Below are 12,500 nucleotides of genomic sequence, written 5' to 3'. Positions count from 1 at the left end.
TTGGTTTTAATATGCTACGCAAAAAAAAATAATGGGGTTAAGACGCGAAGGAAAAGTGAAAGAGAGACGAAAGAAAACCGAGGGATGGAGACAAAAAAAACAAAGAAGAACCAAAAGAGAGAAAAAGGTAGGGGGAAAATACGACGACATACCTCATCCATGCTTAAAAAAAAAAAAAAAAAAAAAACGCACACGCACGCAAGCACACACACACACACACTCACACACACACACACACACACACACACACACACACACGCACACACACACACACACACACTCACACACACACGTAGGGGTTCTTCGTAGAGCATCCGAGGCATCCAAAGGCCCGCTTTTTGCCCCGGACAAGTCGCCTCGATTCCTCCGATCCACAATACTCGCTATTTCTGATCCCGAAGCGTCCGCCATCCGTTCCCTTGCTTTAAAAGGTATGAAAAGGCTATGATAAACGAGATCTGGGGATATCTGATCTCCTCTTGTCATTGTTTTTATTCTTTCTTTCTTTTTTTGTCTTCGTTGTCTTTTTTTTTTTTTTCGTTCGTTCGTTCGTTCGTTTCTCTCTCTCTCTCTCTCTTTAATTTCAGTTTTCTTCTGCTCCGTCGTCTTCTCTTTTTTCTCCACTTCCTATTTTTGTTTTGCCTTCCTGGTCATTTCTTCTTTCATGATTTCTTCCTCCTCCTCATCTACTTTTTTCCTCCATTTCATCCTTTTCATTTTCGTCTCTTCTTTTTTGTCTTCTTTAATCTTCTTGCTAAGAGCATTCTTGATAAAGGGAATTCTCAACTCGTAGAGAAATCCAGTTATATTTCTTAATTAATCATTACTTTACAAATAATTACCGAACGATGACCTTGCGATTCAATTGATTTCATCTCCGTTTAAGAGGATCGACGTAAAATTTATGGATTCGACATCGATTGCGGGCGTCGATGCCAAGTGAGGATCAGCCTTCTTCAAGTCGTTTATATTTTGGCGGGAAAAAATGGCGGGAGCGGGGGAAAAAAGGAGGAAGCGCGAGCAGGAATTCACTCCTTTAAAATCGACCTCTGCCTGGCTCATCAACAGCTTCTTATCGACGAGAGAACATTCCAGAACGATGAGTAGCGTCAATTAGCGTCTTCTTAGTCTCGATAATATATATTGTAAGGAAATAATACACGGGTGCATTCAGCCGTGACTGGTTCGGACGCAGTTGTCTCACATATAAGGCTGGAGTTAACGATTTTTGCTCGATGTTTTTTCCTATCTCTTCTACTTCTTTGTCTCTGTCTGTCTGTCCGCCTGTCTGCCTGCTTGCCAGCCTGCGTACTTGTCTGTCTGTCTGCTTGCCTGCCAGACTTTCTGTCTGTCTACCTGCCTGTCTGTATGTCTGTCTGCCTGTTGTCTGTCTCTGTCTATCTGTCTGCCTGCCTGCCTGCTTGCCTGTCTGTTTGTCTGTCTGTCACTTCTACTTCTTTCTATCTGACCGCATGTTTGTCTAATTGCCTGCCTGCGTGCTTACCTCTCTGTCTGCCAGCCTTCCTGTCTTTCCCTCTGCCTGCCAGCCTCTCTTTCGCCCCCTCTCTTCACATACATAAACATGCATATACACTTACTGTACACTATGTGGATCACCACCGGCGCTTTCCCTCTCCCATGTGTGCAATAGACATGTAATGCTGACTGCTGATAAGTCTGTCTTCATTACCTCTCTTGTACCGTCTCCTTGTTATGCGACAAAGAAATCTTGTTATTCAGCGCGTGTTTTATTTGTCTCGCCTCATATTCAGGTTATGTCGTTGCCGTAGGTTCAAAGCCGTGTGTGATGCAATTTGGCCTTTTTGTTATGTCTTTGAAGACCTTTCGTGTCATGTATATAATAACACATTGTAGCTCTTCTAATTTCCTAATCGTATATATATATATTGTATCTGGTTCATTATCATCGCAATTTTAGTCACGTTTTTACATTTAAATTAGCAATTGACGAATCATTTTACAGTTTATTTACCCACCACAACCTATTTACAAGTTACATATTTACAATCATCTTTATTTAGCCATATTCCGCTTAAATTCCTAGCCTTTATTTTTTCCGCCGATTGTGAGACAAGGGGCATGATTTCTGCAACATTCTTTGCAACATTATCCTCTTTCTTGCAGAAGCTGGTCCCAGAAGCCGGATGTTGCAGGGGGGGGGGGGGGGGAAACGTTCAGGCAGGTAACAACAGAAGGGGGTAGAGGGGGATAAGGTAAAGGGGGGAGGGGGGGTAAAGGGGTTAAGGAGGGGGAGGACGGGGTCTTAGAAGATAAGGGAGAATGGATAAGGCGTAAGGGAGAAGGAGGGATTCCTTTATCTCTCTTTCTCTTTTTACACTCCCTCTTTCCGTATCTCATCCCTTCTCTCTTTCTTCCTTTCCCTCTTCACTCTGTCCTCGTCTCGTTCCTTCTCTCCCTCTTTCTCCCTCTCCACTGTTACCCACTACACCATCTCCCTCCCTCTTTTCTCCCTTTTCCGTCTCTCTCTTCTCCCACCTCCTCTCTCCTTCTGCCTCTCTCTTACTGTTCCTCTGCATGGGTATATTCCGACGGAATCTCTCCACTGACCCACCTTGACCTGCAATTGGACAGGTGACAGGGTGAAGGTCGTAGAGGTCACGATCAAACATCGAGGACTCAGCAATGATTGTGGAGGTGGTGATGGTGATGCTGATGGTGACGTTGACGGTGACGATAACGGTGATGTTGATGGTGACGATAATGGTGACGGTGACAGTGACGATAAGGGTGATGCTGATGGTGATGTAATGGTGATGGTGACGTGACGCTCACGACGGCTTATGACGATACAGGTACCGATGGATTCCTCTCACCTGCTCTTCATAAGGACAGGATTTGGTCAAGGGAACCACCCCGTATCCCACACACTTGGCCGATGACGAGGACTAAGTTGATGATGCTGATGAAGACGATGAAGAAGCGAAGAGGATGACGAAGATAAAGATAAAGACTATGACGAAGATGTAGATAAAGACGAAGCGAAGACAATGACGAAGACGATGACGAAGATGAAGAAGACGAAGACGAAGCGAAGACGATGACGAATACGATGACGAAGATAAAGATTATAACGATGATGAAGAGGAAGACGACGACGAAGATGAAGATGAAGACGAAGATGAATATGATATAAGGAGGAGGATGGTGGTATTAAAGGATCCAGATGGTAATAATAGTGGTGATGAAAATGTTATGATAACAATGAAGATGATCAGAATTACTATTACAGCAAAAGGAACTACAAATACGCCCTTGTATATGCAACAGACCTATCGCAAAGGAAATCATAACAGCCAATAAAAGTAATAACAATAAATGATAAAGATAAACCATTTCTAAATTCTCGGACTCTCTCTTTCCCTTCTCTCTTCTATCTCGTTCTTCATCTTTCTATCCATCCCTATTACACCCCCCCCCCCCGCTTCTCTCTCTCTCTCTCTCTCTCTCTCTCTCTCTCTCTCTTTCTCTCTCTCTCCCCCTCTCTCTCTCTTCCTCTCTCCCTCTCCCTCTCTCCCTCCCTCTCCATCTCTCCCTCTCCTTCCTCCTCTTCCTCTCTCCCTCCCCCTCTCGCTCTTCCTCTATCTCTCCCCCTCCCTCCCACCCTCCCTCTTCTTCTCTCCCTCTATCTATCTATCTATGATTAAGGAAAAAACAACCAAACCCCGAAAAAGGCGCACAAGAAGAAGAGGAAGAAAAAGAAAAAAAAACTAGACACCCATGCCAGGTATACTTACGTTTCTCGACACCATCTGATAAGGAATAAGAAAGGGTGAAGGGAAAGGGCAAGCCTAAAAAGAGAGAGGGGGGATAAGGGAAGTGAAGAAGTGATGGAGAGAAAGGGAGGAGAAAGGGAGAGGGGGGGGGGGAAAGGCAGGTTGGGAGAAAGGGGAAGGAAGGGAGAAGAAGGGAGAAAAAGAGAAAGGGGAGAGGGAGGAGAAAGGGAAGAGAGAGAATGACAGGTAAGGGGAAAGAAAGGAATGATGAAAGGGGTAAAGGAAAAGGGATGGACAAGGATTAAAGGAGAGAAAGGAGAAAAAAGAGACATGTAGGGGGGGGGGGGGAGGGAACAGAGACGGAGGGGAGGTAAGAATATGTGATGATAATCTAAGATATTGTGGATCAGGGACATTATCCTCTATTGTTCTGTCTCCTCGTTTCTCTTATATTTTTTTTTCTCTCTCTTTCTTAATATCTCATTCTTCTCCTGTCACATTTACATCTTTCCCTCTTTGCGTGCTTGTTTACTCTCTTTCGCTTCTTCTTTCTCTCATCATTTACATTTATGTTTTTTTTTTTTTTTTTTTTTTTTTTTTTTTTTTAATAACCCTTCCAATACAATCAATATATAAGAAAAAGAGATAAGAAACAATAAATGAGAGAGATTGCTCATATAACAAAGGAGAGACAGATAGATAGAGAGATAGAGAAACATATAGACAGGCAGACAGACAGATAGATACCTAGATAGATAGACAGATAACATGGTTGACTGACTGATTGAAAGAGAGAGAGAGAGAGAGAGAGAGAGAGAGAGAGAGAGAGAGAGAGAGAGAGAGAGAGAGAGAGAGAGAGAGAGAGAGAGAGAGAGAAGAGAGAGAGAGAGAGATGATATATAGGTAGATAAATAGATAAACAGATAGCTAACTAGAAGATAGATAACTGGTAGAAAGAGAGATAGATTGATTGATAGTTAGACAGTTAAATAAGCAGACAGAAAACAGAGACAGACAGATAGATAGAGAAATGGAGAGATAATGCAGATACTAACATACAAACACGCAAATATTTAGAAAAGAGAAGAGAGACTTCAGGCAAAAAAAAAAAAAAAAAAAAAAAAAAAAAAAAAAAAAAAAAAAAAAATCAATAAATAAACAAACAACCAGAAATATAGCCCTTACTTGGCACATTTATAAAATGATAAACAAGAAAGGAGAGAAAAAAATAAATAAAATATCCACACCAGACAGCACCAGCCTCTCCCCTCCCTCCCCTCCTCTCCCCTCTCCCTTTCTCTTCGTTAACATGCGAGGCACAAAACAACAGTAGCATGAGCTGTCTCCCGACTGTCATCGAGGGTCACTTCTTACGCTGTCTATTCTTCGGAAAATAGGCCTATCATATATCCCCCCACCCCCACCCCCCACCCCCAGCACTCCACTCCCATCACCCTCGACTACCACCCCCCTCACCCCCACTCTCGCCCTTTCCGAGGTCTGTAATCTTTGTGTCTATTTTTGTCTGACTTTATTTGTTTGTTTCTTTTGTTCCTTCGTCTTTCCTTATTTTTGTCTCTCTTTCTTTTTTTTTCTTTTCCTTCTTTCCCTCTTTTTTTCCCCCCCTTTTTCTCTCTCTTTTTCTCTCTTCCTTTTTACTTTCTTTCTTCTTTCTTCTCTGTTTCTCTTCACTCCTTCTTTCCCTTCTTCTTTACGTTGCAGTATATAATAAGATTGTGTTGACTTCGAGGAAAATAAAAAAAGGCAAGTAGTAACAGCAACAATAATAATAATAAGTAATAACGATAATGATGATGATTTATTTTTTACACCACAACTACCACTAACCAATCCTCTTCCTCCACATATCACTAAATCTAGGACAGAAATATGACATTAAATTCCACAATACACTCACTGAGCCACGTGTTTGTGTGACTGCCTGTTCATGGTCCTTGCCACAGGTAGTCGCTAAAGACAAAGTTATAACCATTGCGGCAAAGTGTTTTGATGCGATGATGAGAGCCCAGACTTCGGATTAGATTTTATGTATCTCCTTAAGAATATATACAATACGGTAAAAAAAATATAAAAAAAAAAATGCCATTTTATATACAGTTTTGCGCCATGGCGGAAAGGTAAATCTACCATACCTAAATATATTCATTCTTTGCTCATGCCGAAATCTGGTCTGCAACGTCACATTCGCATGATTTGCCGTATGTGCTGTCTTAAGGCCGGATAATCGAACAGGGTAGTTCAGTGGAGCGAGAACGAAAGGCGACAACTCATCCAAGCAAAGCCGTGGCTCCCTGGCTGTCGTTTTCTCCCTGACATAACTCCAGCTTGCCATGAGTTGAGAGCCTCGTGGTCCTTGGCGCTTGAAGGTGTTAAAATTGATGGCGTGAAAGTTCCGTGATTTGTGTTTTGGATTCCTGATTTCGCTTCTGAACCACAGCTAATGTCAAGCCTCGCTGGCATGGAACCACTCAGGGTAACTCTTGCTCCAGTCGCTGCCCAGTGGCGATGGGCATGACACATTTATTACAGCTAAAATCTCGTACGTCATGACGAATGCAAATAAAAACCTTCTCTTCTATCCCTTCCCATTCTTCTTCTCCTTTCCTTTTACTTCTTCTCCTTTTCTTTTTCTTTTCTTTTCTTTTCTTTTCTCTTCTTCTTCCTCCTCCTACTACTCTTCTTTCTCCTCTGCTTCCTCTTTCACCTCTTCTTCCCCTTTCTCCTCTTCCTCCTCCTCCTCTTCCTCTTCCTTCTTATCCTCATCCTCCTCTCACTCCAACTACTACTATTACTACACAAGTAACGACAATAAAAGCAGTGGTAATCAGAAAGAAAATTATGATAATAATGGTGTTAATAGTAATAATAATAATATAATAAATATCCAGTAATAAGAAAAGACATGTTTTATTCTTTTCTTCTTGTTCTTTTTGCAACAGCAGGAGAAAAGAGGGAAGGATTACGGAATAGGGAGGAGGTTGAGAAAGGGAAGAGATAGAAGAAGAAAAAAAAAAAAGGAAGTGGTAGAAAGAGAAGGCAAAAAGAAAGAAAAAAGGGAGGGAGGAAGAGAGAGAAGCCTAAGGGGAGAAGAAAGAGGAAAGGAGATGAGGGAGAGGAGAAAGAGCAGCTAGAAAAAGAACTAGACGAATAGAAGGAAGATAGAGGAGGTGATGGGGCTGGTCGGGGAAGAAGAGGGAAGTAAAGAGAGGTATAAGGAAAAGGGAGACAAAAATGGTGAAAAGAGAGGGAAGGGGAGAAGAAGGAGGCGAAGGAAATGAAGAGAGGAGAGGCGAAAAAAGTGGAAGGAGGAGAGAGGATATCTGAAGGGAAGGAGATATTTACTCATTAATTCACCATGCGAGACTCATATCGCCTTATGGAACTCAGGCACGGCGCCTATTCTCCAGACTTAGGAATTTGACGTGTAATGTTATGTAGCGATTTTGTAATAAACGCTCGGACGTTTGTAGAGGGAGTGTTGAGGGAAGGAAGGATAGCCGAGGAATGCAAGTTTTTTTTTTTTTTTTTTTTTTTTTTTTTTTTTTGGGGGGGGGGGGTGTCGCGCGTTGTGGAGCAGTTCGGGGGGTGGGGGGGTGAACAATAGTTCTTTAATGTTGGTTTTGTTCCCTTCTTTATCAATTATTCTCTTTCTTCTTTCGACAACTGTGGTTTTGTTGACTTTTGTTTTTCGGTTTTCTCTTTTCCTTTTTTGTTCACTTTCTTTGTTATTTTTTTTTCTTTCTTTGTTATTTATTCATTCCCTTCCAGACATTTACGTCAATAATTATACGTACATACATACCAACATACATAGATACATACATACATGGATATAATACATACATACATACATATATGTGTGTATATATACATGCAAAAAATATATATACATATATGTGTGTGTGTGCGTGCACATACACACACGCGCACAAGTAGATATTTATATATACACACATACATACACACAAAAAACAGTCGACACGAGCCAGCGAATCCAGCCTCGACGAGCGGTGGGTTTTCAGACACGTTTGCTTCGTCTCTCCTCCCCGACCCCTCCCCCCCCCCTCTACGCGGCTCTCCGCCTTCTGAGAAAGTTCCAGTGGTTATTAAACTGACATAACTGATCTCTGAAACGAATTGCCATTTGGAAAGGGTAAAATGAACCCGCCACTATGCAGTATCATCCGCTTTGGCAAAACAAAAAACTATTTTAGTTTTTTTGGTCAGTTGGGTGTTTAATCTCGTATTTTGTCCTCGGGCGATAGAGCTGCCATCTTGCGGTAAGGCTGGGGATGGAAGGGGTAGGGGTGGGGGTGGGGTGGGGGTGTAGGGGGCTAGCGAATATCTATGCCAAGGTACATTAGTTCTTTAAGGAAGAAATTTAGTTTTTTTGTGTTCTTTTTGTGTGTTTTGTGAAAGTTCCCGCTTATGGAGGTCGTTTTATGATTTTTGAACATTTTGATTTTATTAGTAAAGCTGTATATAGGTATACAAATGTTTCCGACGATGTTTTAAGAAATTCGGTTTTACACTCGCGGATGTTAAGCAGAAAGACAATGGAAAAATCTAGGTACTGCAAATTGACTGTTTCACATCGTGTGTGAAAAGTGTCCTCAAAAAAATCCTGCATTCAGACGCCCGTGGATGCCCGAGCCCTTTTCAGCTGCCCTTAACAACTTCGCCCTTCCCTTTTCCGAATATCTTTCTCCCCTTTCCCCCTTTTCCCGGTCCTTCTTTTCCCCGTATCCCTCTTTCCTCATTCTTCTCTTCACCTCCGTTATCCATTTATTCCCCTCCCTGTTCACTATCCCCTCTCCGTAACTTCCTATCCCAATGCTTTCCGCCCTCCGCCCTCCTGTCCCTCCATCTTCCTTTTCCTCCCTCTTTGCCCCTTCTACTATCCCTCCATTCTCGTATCTCCCACCCTTCTTGTTTCCCTATCCTTTCCTTTCCATACCCACTCTCTTCTTCCCTTCCCCTTTCCCCTCCCCCCTTATCCTCGCACCCACCTCTCCTATCCTCATGCCCGGCCACCCCTTTTCCCTCCCTCCTGCTCCCGCCCCCTCCCCCTCCCCCCTCTCCCTCCCTCCTGCTCCCGCCCCTTCCCCCTCTCCCTCTCCCTCCCTCCTGCTCCCGCCCCCTCCCCCTCCCCCTCCCCCTCCCCTCTCCCTCTCCCTCTCCCTTCCTCCTGCTCCGGCCCCCTCCCCTCTCCCTTCCCTTACCATGTTCGCCCTCCCCGCCCCCTTTCCCTCCTTTCCCTGCATCCCTCCTCACCCCTCCATTACGACCAAATTGCTTAGAATTCAAGACGTTTACAAGACCTCATAACTTCTTGATGACGCGAAGGAAAGATTTGTAAATGATTGTTCTTCTAAACGCGAAAATGTCGAACGAGAATGTATTTATCGGTAAACACGCGGTTAAGAACGGCGCCGCTTCAAAAGAGAGGGGTAGAGAAGGGTGGGGTGGGGGGGAGGAAGGAGAATATTTATACCACAGAAAGAAAGATAAAAATAAAACGAAAACTCTTCAACTACTTCCTCTTTGTGACTGATGACGTAGAGGAAAATATGTGCACTTTTTTTGTTCTTCTTCTTTCATTTTCTTCTTTGAACGTTGACAGCTCGGGACCCAAAATCGCAGCGATGAACACGGAAAAATAGGGTGTTTATGACACGGAATCGTTCACGCCAATTATTATAGTTATAAACAAATTTCCCGACTATAAGGACGGAAAACCATGTGATTTCACGTACTTCAACAGACACCTTTAGGACCTACGATATTTTTTAAGACTTCCGTAAAGCTGTAAAGACATCTATAAACATTAAGAGAATCGCACACAATGATGGAAAGTATACGAGGAGAGAGATCCATAAAAAAAGAGAGAAGAGCAAAAAGAGAATCGAATCCTTTCATTGGCGCTGAAGTTACGGTTCCTGACACCACAGCGAGGCATTGGGGCGAGTGATGAGGTTGTAGACTTCATAACTAAGGCTTCCAAGACAACGCACGAGGGAATTAGATACAGCGACGACCGGGGAACATTGTAACCGAGATCCGTTAATGCAGCTTAAACGAGAAAAGGTGGAGGGGGAAAGAGAGAGGTGGGGGGAAGGGAAATAGAGAGGGAGGTAGAGAGGGAGAGAGGGAGGGAGGGAGGGAGGGAGGGAGGGAGGGAGAGAGGGAGGGAGGGAGGGAGAGAGGGAGGGAGGGAGAGGGGTAGGGAGAGGGGTAGGGAGAGGGGTAGGGGGAAGGGAAGTGGAAGGGGAAGGGGAAGGGGAAGGGGGAGAAGGAGGAGGAGGAGAGAGAGAGAGAGAGAGAGAGAGAGAGAGAGAGAGAGAGAGAGAGAGAGAGAGAGAGAGAGAGAGAGAGAGAGAGAGACAGACAGAGAGTCGGTCTCGGTAGTCACTCCTATTATTCACATTCAGTCTGGATACTCTAAGCGAAAAAAAGAGAGAGAAAAAAGGTGTACATGCCCACGAAGATTAGAATAATAGATGCCGATATTAGGACTATTACCGTATTGCAGATCCTTAAATATAGAGCGAAGGAGACCGTAATACAGGGTTTATATTGACAGAAATAAATAAGTAGTCGTACCACAATACAACCCGCTTCGAAGACCCGTTTTGTGGTTCGGACGATGTCAAATAAACTACGAATGAGATCAGGTCCTACAGCACATTACATTGTATATAGACTGGTCCAAAAAATCGTTTACACAGCCGACTTCAAGCTGGAAGGAACGTTGAAAAAGAGGCGATGAAAATCTTCACCTGCAGCTGTAGTAGTTGCTATATTACGTTACACCCGCAGTAGTAATGTTTAAAAAAAAACCGGCAGCGAAGTGACGCGTTATAATGTTAGCGGTAACGCCATCCGTAAAACAGAAAACGCACGGTGAAATGAGGCGTCATAATCCCATCAAACTCCGGCGGGACCTGGAGCGCGCCAAAACGGGGCACTGCGAGGCTCTGCATGTCGGTCCTTCCTCTCCTCCGCGCCGCTAATTAACAAAACAATGCGGTGCGAATAGAGGCGTCGTTTGCCACGTTTTACAGCACGGCGACCCAGCCCTTAATAACACTACGTCACCGCTGGGCCCTGATGAACGACCTCTCGGGGAGCTGCTGCGTCCACCCGCGCCGGGACACCACTCGGCCTTCCCACGCGCGCAGGGATGGTCGTCGCTCCCATCCCCGGGAAAGGTGACGGACAACCTTACGAACTACCGCGCTTTGCTTCGGTCTCGCCCAGGAAGCCCACCCTTCGAGACTTAAGGGTTTTAAGTCTAAAGTAAAAGGACTAGCGGAGGCGATTGGGGATCCCGTAATAAAGAGTGAGGTGGAAAGAGCTTTGGAGCCACTTTATATGATACTTGGCTATGTGTAACAAGGTACCACGTCGCTCTAATATTAGGTGCTGTCGCTGGCAAGACGCGATCTCGAGCTCTTCGGCGTCTCGGGGACTAAGGGCCATTTCCCCATGCGTTCTAAGGGGATTGTGAACCTAACTGTATGAATGACTGATGGTCGATCGACAGCGGCTTCTTGTCAGGCATTCTGCTTGTGCATTATTCACCGCGTCTCTACTTGGAAACCTGTGTAGTATTTACCTGCAGTTACGATACACATGCCTCTCGCACGGGATTCCTTTCTCGCTCCGCTAAACTCGACGATATATTTGCTTGTGTGTCAAACTTTACCTCACTCGCGTCTTTCGCTGCTTGTTCTCACCGCGTCTTTTCACCCCGTCATTCTACCTCTTTCGTTCTCATTCTCTTCCTTCCGTCTGCTCCTCCTCCTTCCAAACACTCGCACTGCGCTCGTTTATTCTCTTTGCGCCTGTCTCTCTCCGTCCTTCGCTCCCGTTCTCTTCCTTCCGTCTCTTCTTCTTTCCAAGCAATCGCACTTCTCCTTTGCTTGTCAGAAGTGTCTGCGTCCGCACAGCTGCCACAATCTATCTGTATAACAGCTGTCTTCCTGCGGTCAAAAAATAGCAAACATTCCACTTGCAAATACAAACAAAAACATTCCTATCCACGTTTTATCAGTTCACTTATCATTTTAATATGTATATCTGTCTGTTGGTCTGTCTACCTGTTTATCCCTCACTCGCTGCAGACGTTCCTCTCTTGCTTGCTTGCTTGCTTGCTGGTTGGTTGCCTGCGTGCCTTCTCAGTCAACTGCCAACGCTGTGCTTCCTGCCTCATACGTCGCATGAATCTCTGCTTCATTTAAAATGCTTGTGGTTTCTTGTCATAAGAAGGAAAAATAATCCACGCATGGGAGAATTTTCATCACTTTCAACCACTGCACAAGGTTCATAATTAATTACGTATTTTCTGGTAATTATCATTCTGAATATGGTTGCTGTTAGTGTTTCTAATATTTATTGTAATCTTCATTTTAATATTAATTTAACACAATTATCCGTCATTATCATTTCTATTTTGACTAAAACATGATTGTGATAATATAGATAATGCTAATGATAGTGACGATATCAATAATACAAACGATTATAATAGTAACAATGATAGTAAAAAAAAGTAATAACTACAATAATAATAATAGTAATAATAATAACAGTAATAATAATAAAACAATAATAATATTTATTATTAACATTAACAATATCATTATCATTATATTATTATTGTTATTGCTATCATTATTATTAGTCCTATCATTAACACACACACACACACACACACACACA

This window comes from Penaeus chinensis, chromosome 29 (genome assembly GCF_019202785.1).
Source record: "Penaeus chinensis breed Huanghai No. 1 chromosome 29, ASM1920278v2, whole genome shotgun sequence".
NCBI lineage: Eukaryota > Metazoa > Arthropoda > Malacostraca > Decapoda > Penaeidae > Penaeus > Penaeus chinensis.
Note: the sequence above shows the minus strand (reverse complement) of the source record.